This window comes from Trichosurus vulpecula, chromosome 2, assembly GCF_011100635.1.
Source record: "Trichosurus vulpecula isolate mTriVul1 chromosome 2, mTriVul1.pri, whole genome shotgun sequence".
Taxonomy (NCBI): Eukaryota; Metazoa; Chordata; class Mammalia; order Diprotodontia; family Phalangeridae; genus Trichosurus; species Trichosurus vulpecula.
This window is the reverse complement of record NC_050574.1, coordinates 248,863,255-248,875,050: the sequence shown is the minus strand read 5'-3', so window position 1 is coordinate 248,875,050 and position 11,796 is coordinate 248,863,255.

Genomic DNA, 11,796 nt, shown 5'->3' with positions numbered 1-11,796 from the left:
GTTTTTCTCGATTCTCAAACAAAATTAAGAGATCTATCAAGATTTTGAACTGGAAATATGGTGGGTTGGAGGAGCCTGGAAACACAGAATGTGTACTGTCCTGCTGCCCATTCAGTTTGAACTGTTGAAGAGGATGTATCTTGAACATGTAAATTTCTCCCTCCTGGGAATGTCAAGATGAAATGTGATTACTGCTATTACAACATACTAAGACCGACTATTCTAAAACAATCTTGGAAAAGAAACAGCCATCTTCAAGAGATGGAAGCCCAGTTAAAGCCAACCTACCTACCAGATTTCCTGCTTGCAAATTAATTTTGCTCTGTTCTGAAAGGGAAATTTGTTGAATTTATTCAAGTATCAAATCAAGAAACAAGTGGGTCTTAGGTCTCAGCCTACCAAGGACATTAATAGAAGGAATATAGCTGTTATTTCAAAGCAGTCCTCTGAATAATATTTATATTCACACCCTCATTTTATAAAGGGCAAACACTGGACAGTAGTTACTGAGAACACAAGGTCACATAGCCTGGGTTAGATCCCAGTGTCAAACAGCTACCTTTAAGAAATCTAAACACAACGATTCTAAACAAGGGATATTAGATGAAAGGGCTGGAAGGAAATGTCTTTCTTTTAGAATTGTCTACTAAGAACCCTGGCCAGGCAGGAATGCAGTTGGGAAGAGTAAATGGGAATAACTTGTAATTTGTGACTCTAAGGCAGATTAAGGTCATGAAATGCTGTCTTAAGGGCTCATTAAGATGATATTTCAAATTAGAAATAGGAGACTAAGTATGCCATAATACCATATTTCTAATATGTTTTGACTCAGTGTAGTTTCAGATATTTTAAATGTAGACATGGCCCCATAACAGAGGAAATTTCTCAGGTATGGCTGTACCTGGCTCTTGCCCCTACCCAGGGAAGCCATAGGAATTTTAGGGATACTAAAAAGGGATCCCACCAGACATATTGGGAAAACAGCTCCCCTTCTCTCATTTCTATGTACTACTTTCCTGCCCCCAGATATCAGCAGGACAGGAAGTACTGACCCAAAAGAAGGCATAGTGCACTTCCTGACTGCTGCTGCTGCTGCTTCCTGATCCAGCTGTGTCCTACTAAAAAGCCACTACTGCTTTGTAAGAAAACTTCCTGTGGCATAACCACCCAGCCCCCTGAGGTAGGGGAGGGGGAAGAGTAGGAATGGTTATGAATGGAAATAGAAAAGTGGGAGAAAGAAATCTTATCTTTCTTTTATAGTCATTCCTAGCACCCTATATAATCTGGCTCTAACCTACCTTTCCACCTTTATTTTACATGACACCCCTGGACCACTAATGCTACCAGTCTCAGTCCCTGGATCTTTATACAGACGCATGCCTAAGATAGCTGTCCTCCCAATCTCAGCCTGGAAATTAAAGTCAGTGGACCTGAGTTTGAATCCAAGTTCTGCCGTATGATCTTGAACAAATTAATTTACCTGTCTGGTTTCAATTTCCTCATCTGTAAAATGGAGGGGCTTGGACTAGATGATCGCTGTGGTCCCTTCTAGCCGTAAAGCTGTGATTCCAAGATCCTGGCTCTTCTGCTTCTAGTTATGTGACCTTGGACCCGTCATTTCACCTTTCTGTGTCTCATCTTTCTCATCTATTGAATGAGGGGATTGGACTCAGTGACCTCTGCAATTCCTTCCAGCTCTACAGCTATATGATCCTATTGCCCCATGATGTCCTTCTTTTCCTTTAAGGTCCAGCTCAATCACCAAGGCTTCTCCTTGAAGCCTTTCCCAATTATCTCAGTGGAAAGTGATCTCTCCTACTTTATTTTTTGAATGATTTCAACTGCACCCCTTCCTTGACTTTTTCACCTTTATACTCTAGCACCTAGCACAGTGCTTTGCATATGGTAGCTGTTTAATAAATGTTTGTTGAATTGAGTTAAATAAACTTGTTCTTTTGTGTGCTACTTATCTCTCATTCCTCATTTTTATTTCTGAAATGCATTGTTTCTTTATCTCCATTCTCAAACTCTTTTTCTATATTCTTTTCCATGCATTGCTTTTCTCTCTGACTAATTTTCACCTGTCACTTCTTTTTGCCTTCCAACTGAAGCATCTAACTGAAATACTTCCAGTCAACAACTGGTTCTAAACAATGGTGCATCACTATTTTCCATTTAAAAAAAATTCTGATGTACTGGAGAGCTGTATCTCACTATTAAGAAGCTGACTTTACCAGGGCAGCTAGGTGGCACAGTGAGTGGAGCACCAGCCCTAGAGGCAGGAAGACCTGAGTTCAAATCTGGCCTCAGACACTTGGCACACTTACTAGCTGTGTGACTTTAGGCAAGTCACTTAACGCCAATTGCCCTGCCTTCCCCCCTCTGGAAAAAAAAAAAGAAGTTGGCTTTACTTCCCCCCTTGTTTTTCCAAAGAATGATCTCTTATGAAGAAACATTATTTCTTGCTCACATAAATGAGTTATTAGATAGAGCTCTACAACTGTAGAAGCAGTATCATGTGTGTATTGCAGTGGTATCAAACTAAAATAAAAATGAATCCCTGCAGGCAGCATATTGCCTTAGAAAACCATGAATTAACATTATCTAGGTTGTACTGCATTTTCATTTATTTTGATAGACATTTCTCAATTATATTTTCATCTGGTTCTGTGAGTTTGACCCCTCTGGTGTAGAAGAGGAAGCTTGGGCTATGGAAACAGAACACCTGCCTCTTCTGCTGAATACCTGAGTGACCTGAGGCAGGTTACTTAACTGTCTCTGGGTCTCAGTTTCCATACCTATAAAATAAAGAGGTTGGATTAGGCTACATCTGAGGCCCTTCCCAACTCTCTTTACTAGTGTCATATCCCCTCCAGGACTACCCTCTGACTGTCATTGGCATGGGCTGCTTGTGTCCACACAGTCGGGGCTGACTGCTTCATACCCCAGTGTTGCTGGTTAATTGGAGTTTCTAAAAGTACCGCTTACATGCCCCCATCCAGTTGACTTCCCTAATACTGACTAACCAGTTGATTTTAATTAGATTTGAGAAAATAGAACAAAAATTAGGACATACAAAAATATCCCCCCAAAGAGGGAGGCACATTTACCCCTTTTTACCCATTCAGTGCTTGGGAAGAGTGAGCTCCAACTTAAGTAGTTTGTTTGAAACATTCTCCCCTGCAAAGCTGGGTGGTCCTTCTAAACCCTATGAGTCCTTTTCTTCCTCCTGAAGTTCGCTTCAGGATATGGTCTAGCTGATGGACAATTTGCTCTCTTACTGAGATGGGCTGGCTCTTTTCTGGGCTGGGTCAAACAGGTCACATTTAAGGGCTAGTTTCTTACCAGGTACTGCTACCACTACCTCCAGGGCTCCAATTGTCAGTGTGACCTTGGATGACTTTGGTGTATACTTCCTCTCTCACCAGTCACCTGGGCACTAAAATCTCAGGCTAGTCATCCACCTATAATAAGAAAAAATGAAAAAAAAAGAGACAAAAGAAAATGAGGTTCCATGTGTTCACAGACAGATGGTATCAGGTGAAGGTAGGCAGCTCACAGTAGTTTTTGTCCTACTTCATTACAGTAGGATCCTATGAACCTGAACAATTCTCTCAAATCTTATTTGAAAAGAAAATTTCCAGATATATAGTATGTTATAATTAGGCTTCCTATGTAAAATAAGAAATAGTCAATGGCTGTTTTCAGTTTAAAAAATCTCCTAGGAGGAGTTATTAGTTATTCCAGTACCATTATTCAGAGGACTTCTTCAGGTAGCTGAAAAGGTGAATACTATTGGTTTGTGGGAGGTGAGCCTATACTGTTTTGGAGACAGCATGGTTCCAGTTGGAGTACGCATCCCCTCTTCTCTCTTCATTTTTAGAACCCCCTGCTTTCTTCATGGTCTCCCTAGTTGTTAGACAATACTCCTCAAATTATTATCTTTTTTATATAGTGTATCTTCTCAAATAGAATATAAGTTCTCTGGGGAATTTAGCACTATTTTACATAGAAATAAGAACTATTTTACATAAAAAGGAACTATTTTTTCATTTTGTCAAAGTATCTTTAGTACCGTACCTTGCATATAGTAAATGCTTTTTGGATTGGATTTGAACCGTATCCTCAGCCAACAAGAGAGAGAGAGAGAGAGAGACAGAGAGAGAGAGAGTGAGAGAGAGAGAGAGAGAGAGATGTTTAATGAATAGATTTCTAGTATGTCACACTGGAAGCTGAGGTAAGCCAGTAGAGCCCAAATCGAGTGTTGGGTGGAATAGCCATTCACCATTAGTAGACTGTTATCAAGTTCTATTATTGGTCATTACTTAGTTAAGCGTCTCTTAGCTTTCATCATAGCCAATTCCTTCATTCCCTAAGGAGAGCATTGCATGACAACATCATATCATTGTGACTCAGCACTTTTAGTGTGTCTGTAAGATATCACTGCAATCATATGAATAGTTTTTCTAGGACAGTGGTGAAGTCAGAGAGAGATAGGACAAAATGTTTAGGAGTCTGGATGTGTCTAACTAATCTCATGCCTTTTAGAAGTCAGGAGTATACTAAGAGTTCAGGTTAAGGGTTCAACTTGTACATGTTATCTAATTACCATTTTTTTCTGTTCTAGGGCATACTGAATGAGTTCAGAAATGACCAGTATAGAGAAATATTTTATGCCTTAACCATGCATATTAAACATCAGATCCCTAGAAGCCAGCATCTATGCTCTCATGCCTGGAATGTTCTCTCTCCTCACCCCCATCTCTGATACATTGATTTTAAAAAATGAGTTCCAAAATCTCTCCCTCCCCTCTCCTTGAGAAGGCAAGCAATTGGCTATTGATTATACATGTGAAATCATGCAAAACATATTTCCGTATTAGCCCTGTTGCAAAAGAAAACAGAGACAAAAAATAAAAACAAAGAAAGTAAAAGAAGTATGTTTCAATCTGTATTATGTTCATCAGTGCAGATTGAAGCATACTTTAAATTTTTATTTGTTTTTCTTCCTTCCTCCCTCCCTCCCTTTCTTTCTTTCTTCCTCCCTTTCTTTCTTTCTTTCTTCCTTCCTTCCTTCCTTTCTTTCTTTCTTTCTTTCTTTCTTTCTTTCTTTCTTTCTTTCTTTCTTTCTTTCTTTCTTTCTTTCTTCCTTCCTTCCTTCTTTCCTTCCTGCCTTCCTCTCTCTCTTTCTTTCCTATCTATGTTTTCTTTGGCAATATGGCTAAAATGGAAATATGTTTTGCATTATTTCGTGTGTATAATCCATATCAAATTCCTTGCTTTCTCAAGAATGGGGGAGGAGAAGGAGGGAGAGAATTTGGAACTCAAAATTTTTAAAAAAATGTTAAAAAAAATTTTAAATGTAATTGAGAAAAAGATAAAATAAGAAACAACAGCAACAAAAAATTAGAATAATAATAGTTCCCATCTCACAGGGTAATTGTGAGGATCACATGAGAGAATGGAAGTGAAAGCCCTTTGTAAGCCATAAAGTGCTAGATGGCTGTTGGAGAATATTATTCATTTATAATAAAGGAATTGATTTTTAAATAGGGGAACCAAAAGAAGCAAAGTCTCTTTGTAGCCACACAATAATACTTGTTTTTCTCCAGGCAATAAGACTATTCAGTGAGGAAACTTACTCTCTCAGGCCTCCATAAACTTGGTGCCTTTTGTGGGTCAGAAGGAATGAAAATATATAACATCAAAACCTTAGAAGTCTTGCAAATTCCTAGACTGAAATGTAAGGCAAAGTTCAACTTGTTGCCTCCCTCTCTTTATTGGCAAGCACTGTGTATTTTTATCCAACCACAGATGCCAGTTCTGCCAAGGGCATTAGTTGAAGAGCTTCTTTCTTTAAATCTGGATTAAGCTACAGGGTTTCCCTTTGAAAAGAGACATTTTCGCAGGCATATGGAGAAAGAAAATAAAAACCTATATCCTTGTGGCTGGAGCTCATAAACAATTTACTGGATCAGCATTTCTTTTTGACATGACAAGTAAAACCAAAACACTTGAATAAGGGAACATTTCATTTTTTTTCTTTTTAATATATCTTTATTTTGGTAAATATTTCCTAATTATATGCAAAACTTTTTTTAAACATTCATTTAAAAAATTTTTGCATTGCAAATTCTCCCCCCCCTTCTTGAGAAGGCAAACAATTTGACATTGCTTATACATGTGAAGTCATGCAAAATATGTTTCCATATTAACTATGTTGCAAAAGAAAAAGAGAAAAAGGAGAAAAATAAAGAAAATTTAAAAGTATGATTTAATTTGCATTCAGAGGCACATCCTGTTTAATGGAATTTCTGTTTCAGGCTAACTTTGGAGTAGCACAGTGGTATAGGAGAAAGGTACCAAGTCCTGTAATACCTAGGTCTGAGCCTCAACTCTCATCACTTCCTAGCCATACAACCAGGAGAAAGTTGCTTAATCTCTCTGAGCCTTGGTCTGATTAGCTGTAAAATCATTAGGTTTAGAAATGGAAGAGACGTTACAGGGAATTTAGTTCAAGTCCCTCTATTGGGAAACTGAGAATAAAGAGCCAGAAGAGCCTTCCATTAGTCTGTCCAGAAGATCCATGACACAAAGAGAGGTTAACAAGTCTTGAGTAAAATGGAATATAGTCTGAAAGCACAAGTGTTCAAAGACCCAATTGACTTTGGCGTTTATGGGATATGATATAATTTATGTTCTGCTCATGTATTACGTGGGTCATGAATCATATATCATGGGAGAGAGGTCATTTAATTCAAGCTCCTCAATCACAGGTGAGGAAACTGAGGCCCAGTGAAGTGATTTGCCCAAGGATACACAGGTAGTAAGCAAGAGAGCCAAGGTTTGAACATTGGTTCTCTAACTCAAAAATGCAGTGTTCTTCCCACTATAACATGATGCTGCCTACCATTACATGAAAAAACAATACTTTACTTATCTATTTCTCAGGGTTTTTCTGAGGACAACAGTTTGCAAATCTTTTTTTGTCATTGTTGCTGCTTTTAAAAATGTAATTTATTTTAAACATTCTTTTCTTTTTAAATTTTGAATTCCAAATTTCCTCCCTCTCCCATACCTCCCCTACCCACTGAGAAAGCTACCAAACTGATATCAATTATATATGTGAAACCATGCAAAATACATTTCCATATTATCCATATTTCAAGAAAAAGTAAAAAAAAAAACCAAACTGAGAAAGTTATACTTCCAGTGTCTCTCTTTCTCTCTCTGGAGGCAGATAGCATTTTTTCATCATGAGTCCTTTGGAATTGTCTTAGATCATTGTATTGATCAGAGTAGCCAAGTCTTTCACAGTTGATCATCATAACATTGCAACAAGGATCTCCTGGTACTTTTCACTTGACTTTATATCAATTCATATAGGTCTTGCCATGTTTAACTTTTCTAGGAATTATTGTTGGGCTTAACATTTTTTGAGGCTTTTTTTGTAGCTGTTTTTATGTTGTTGTCTTCTTCTGAGTTTATGTCTCTGTCTTTCCTGCTACTGTGGTATCTTTTTGCTCATTTTCCAGCCTATTTCTTTACTTTAAACTTTATGTTAAAGTTGGGCTCTGTTCACCCAGGGATGGGGAAGCACTGTGCCAAGCTCCAGGCTTTTTTGTGCTGCTGTTTTCAGAGCTAATTCTGGGGTTTGAGTGTTTTTGGTTCTTCCAAGGTGGAGTGATCTGGGTAGATGCATGGTCACTGCTCTCCTGGTCTGAGCTCTGGTCTTTACCCAGGAAAGGCCCATGCTCTCCTGCAGCCACAAGTGAAAGTGCTCCTCTCTGTTGCCCCCACTCCCTTGTGACTGACCAAGCCCTTTCTACCTTGGAACTGTGACCAAGAACTGAGTTTGGGCAATAGAATTGACAATCAGTGCCAGCTGTACCCAGTGCCAGCAAAGAGTTCTTATAATCTCTTTTTGACCAGTTGTCCAACCTCCCTCCCCTTACCATCTCTGGACCACTGCCTCCAAGGTCCTTCTGCTGCTGCTGCTGCTTGGGCTCTGGGCTAGCTTCCATCTCAGTGTCACAGACCTCTTCCTGACTGCCTGAGTTGTCTTAGGCTGGAAAAAATACCTCACTCTGACCTTTATTGGCTCTGCAAATTCAAAATTTGGTTTGAGGCATTATTTTAAAGTTGTTTAGAGGGGACTATAATGACAGGGCAATTTAGTTGAATTGTTGCCTGTACTTGTCATCTTGGCTCTACTTTGCGAATCTGAAAGTGCAATATAAGTTTGGGTTATTAATACTGCAACTTCCATATTTTAGTTTCTTCTTCTATAAAATGGGAATAATAATGCTTTCTTATGTTACAGACTGCAAACGGCATCTAAAGCTGCTGGGCCTGTTCACCATGTTGGGGATTCTTCACTGGGTGGGTGGGGGGGTGTGGTATTTTGTTCTTTATCAATGCTACCAATGGCCTGTCCACCAAGGTTTTTCTTTTCCCAATTGTTGTGGATAGACAAATTGATGCCCAACTTTTCCCCTATCATTGTTGTTGTTCATCCTTCCTTCTCAAAGAGAACCAATGACATCAGGAGGGTGATGTCTTGACTTGCAAATTAATTGGATTTAAGTGAAGCAGAACTGTTCAAAGTCACCAACCTCAGTCTCTCCTCTGGAGTCATCAGGGTCCAGTGCCCTTTATAAGTTATTTCCCAGGTCTCAATCTGTCTGAGGCAACACCCATTCAGTAGTGATTGGTCAATGATAGGTCCTAGCCCAAGCCTACCTTGCTCATTGCTTAGGTTCTGATGGCTCAGAGTGAGTGTAAATAGCAATTGTTTCTTTCTGGCCAGAAACTCTGAGGGTCTTCCCCTCCCCGCCTGATTCTTTTGTGAAGGCAAACTAGGCCATCTTTGCCTCTCCCCTACGCTTTGTCTCATGTACCACTCACTGTGTTTCTGTTTATGAACTGAAGGATGGTCCAGGTTTGCTGTGTCATTTGACAGAGAGAGATTATGTACGAGGCAGGGGTAAAGAACTTAGTATTCCAGAGTCTAAGCAATATTTCCTTCTTCTAGACTCAGAAAAGGAGGTGAGATGGATACAGGGAGATGAGAATTCAAGACAAGGAAGAGAATACTTGGGAGGGCATTTGACTGGGATTTTGTATGTTCTCTAAAAAGAGGTTTGTAAAGGTCATTAGTTGTTAGGAAAGCATACAGAGAGTGACCAAGGACCAATCTTTAATTAAGAGATAAAAACACTTAATGGGGAGCCAGCAAATCAATAAGGAAAGAATAAAAATACTCTTGATGCAGTTGGCATGGAGTTATAGCACTAAAATGTTAATTGATCACTGATAAGAGGATTAAAAAAATAGATCAGTGGATTGACTAGCCCTATCTTCTGTCCCTGGCAGTGTCCCAAGGATTTCCCTTGTGTTCTTCAAGTTGCCTTGTATTTATCTATCTATATAGCCTATCCTCACCCCCATTCCCCCAGCAGAATGTAAGTAAGCTGCTTGAGGGCAGAGACTGTTTTATTTTTATCTTGTGTCTTCAGGGCCTGCCACAGTGCCTGTTACATCATAGGAACATAATAAATATTTCTTAAATTGAAGTGAAGTGATGAAAAGAGTCCAGAAATATGCACTACATTGAAAATCCAAAGCAATTTTGTTCAATTATCTTAAAGGCGGAGCTAATAAATGATAAGGAACTTAAAAGGTGGACAAAGAACAACAACGAAAAAACCCCAACCCATTCCTCAAGATGGAATGGAGTAGGAAGTGAAAATATTCTCAATGCCACAAAGTGTGAGGAAGAACTTAAAATAGCCTTCTATCTTATCATCCCCACATTATCAATACAATCAAATAATGTGTATGAGGCCTATTGCATATACTGATGCTTGAAGATACAGAAGGAAATTAGGCACTGGTGTTTGCAGCATCTCCTTATGTGATCACATAGCAGATGAAGACATATGACATTCAGGAGTGAGGGATGTATCAAATGTGGTTTATCACACAGAAAGATACTGGTGGCTTATCTGGCAAGGTCAGAGAAACTGTCCAAATTATAGAGTGGAACTCAACTTCTTTGTTGGGAGCTCCCAAACTCGGTAGAATGAGTCAATGGTCCAGTTGTTTTGACAAAAAACTGAAGAACTGAGCATAAGTTTGTCATCACTGGTATTTGTTGATTTGTGCTTTTGCCATGTTGACAATGGTGGATCAAAATGAATGAATGGTTTGCTTATTTTAAAACTCTTTTTTTAGTTCTTTGGCAAACTCTCCCATTTTAATAAAATTCAGCCTGCCAATGCAAATTTAGCTTGGGGCAGTGAGTACAGAGAGGGTTCTACAAGTAGATTAGGGAATTTTAAAGCTGAAAGAGACCTAAATGATTATTTTGTTTGATTGCCTTTCTCTCCATTTTTGTGGATGAGCAAACTGAGGCTCGAAGAAGTTGACTTGTCCAAGGTCACACAGTAACTCACTAGTAGAAGTGGGATAATTTCACTTTGGATTAACAATGGAAATTAGAACTGTACATCCCTAACCTTTTGAGGCTGACATCATAAAGCACTATGTATGCCCTTTGATAGAAGACCCTTAGTGCCATCACTGGTGACAGAATGCAGGTCATCTGTCCAATGCTGCTGGACCTTCTTTGTATTCCTGGCTATCAGAATCATCCATTCTTCTTGAGAAGACATCTCAGCAATTCTCTCTTCTGAGAGGAGACTCAGGTCCTATGCTGAATGATATAAGGGAATGATGTGCTCAGCATTAAAATTTCTTGACATGTGGTTTTCCTCTAGTTTCAGATCCTTAGAGTTGGTCTGCTGATTTCCCATTTCAAGCAGATGCAGAAAAATCAGGGAAACAGGGAAGTGACACCTAATAGAGCAGTTTCTCTTGGCATCAATCTGTTAACATCCTATCGTTATTTTCTACCTGCCATATTTATGCATACTTTGTGTTCTTTTTTTTCCCCTCAGCCCTGAGATATTATCTCTGTACAAGCAGTGACAAGGGGATGGAAGCAATTCTGAGTTATGATGACAGATGATACATGCTGTATACCTCCAGAAAAATGCAAGATCCTAGAAAGTAGGCTGTCCTTGGTGGTGCCTAGTGTAAGAGTCTTATGCATAGAAGACATCTAATAGATGCCTGTTGAATTGAACTGGGTGTTCATGATGATTGCTTGTTATGCAGGCATAGTGTTGTTGTGAAAGAACTCACATTTTGATAAATATCTTATATATGAGTATAGACAGAAGGGGTTGGAAATGCATTTCTTTGAGTTTAGAGTTCCTGAACCACATGGAACCACTTTGATAGACCCATATTCTCATCATTGTGGGTATTATTAAATGAGGGGATTGAACTAGATGATCTCTAAGTTTCTTTCCGACTCTAAATCCTATGAGTTCTGGGCTAAACTTGACAAGATGGAATAAACAAGATGGGATAAGTGTAAAAACCCACACTATTAAAAATTTTTTAAAATGAGTTGTATTTGTGTAGGATGGAGGAGACATGGCTAGATGGAAGTTCATGGGAAGACTTGAGAGGTTTAGCTGACTGCTAGCCCAGTATGAGTCAGCAGTGGCTGATTTAAAAATAAAAAAGCTAAGTCAGTGTTATGACTTATTTTCTCCTTGTCAGGATTCAAAGAGAGACAGATTTCAGCTGCTTTACCAATTAGAGATGCTAGGAAATGGAATAGAATGGGTTGATAGGTAGTGACTTTCCCATCACTTGATATCTTCAAGCCAAAGTTGGATGATTATTTATTGAGGATAACTGTAATGAAGATTCATTTAGTTA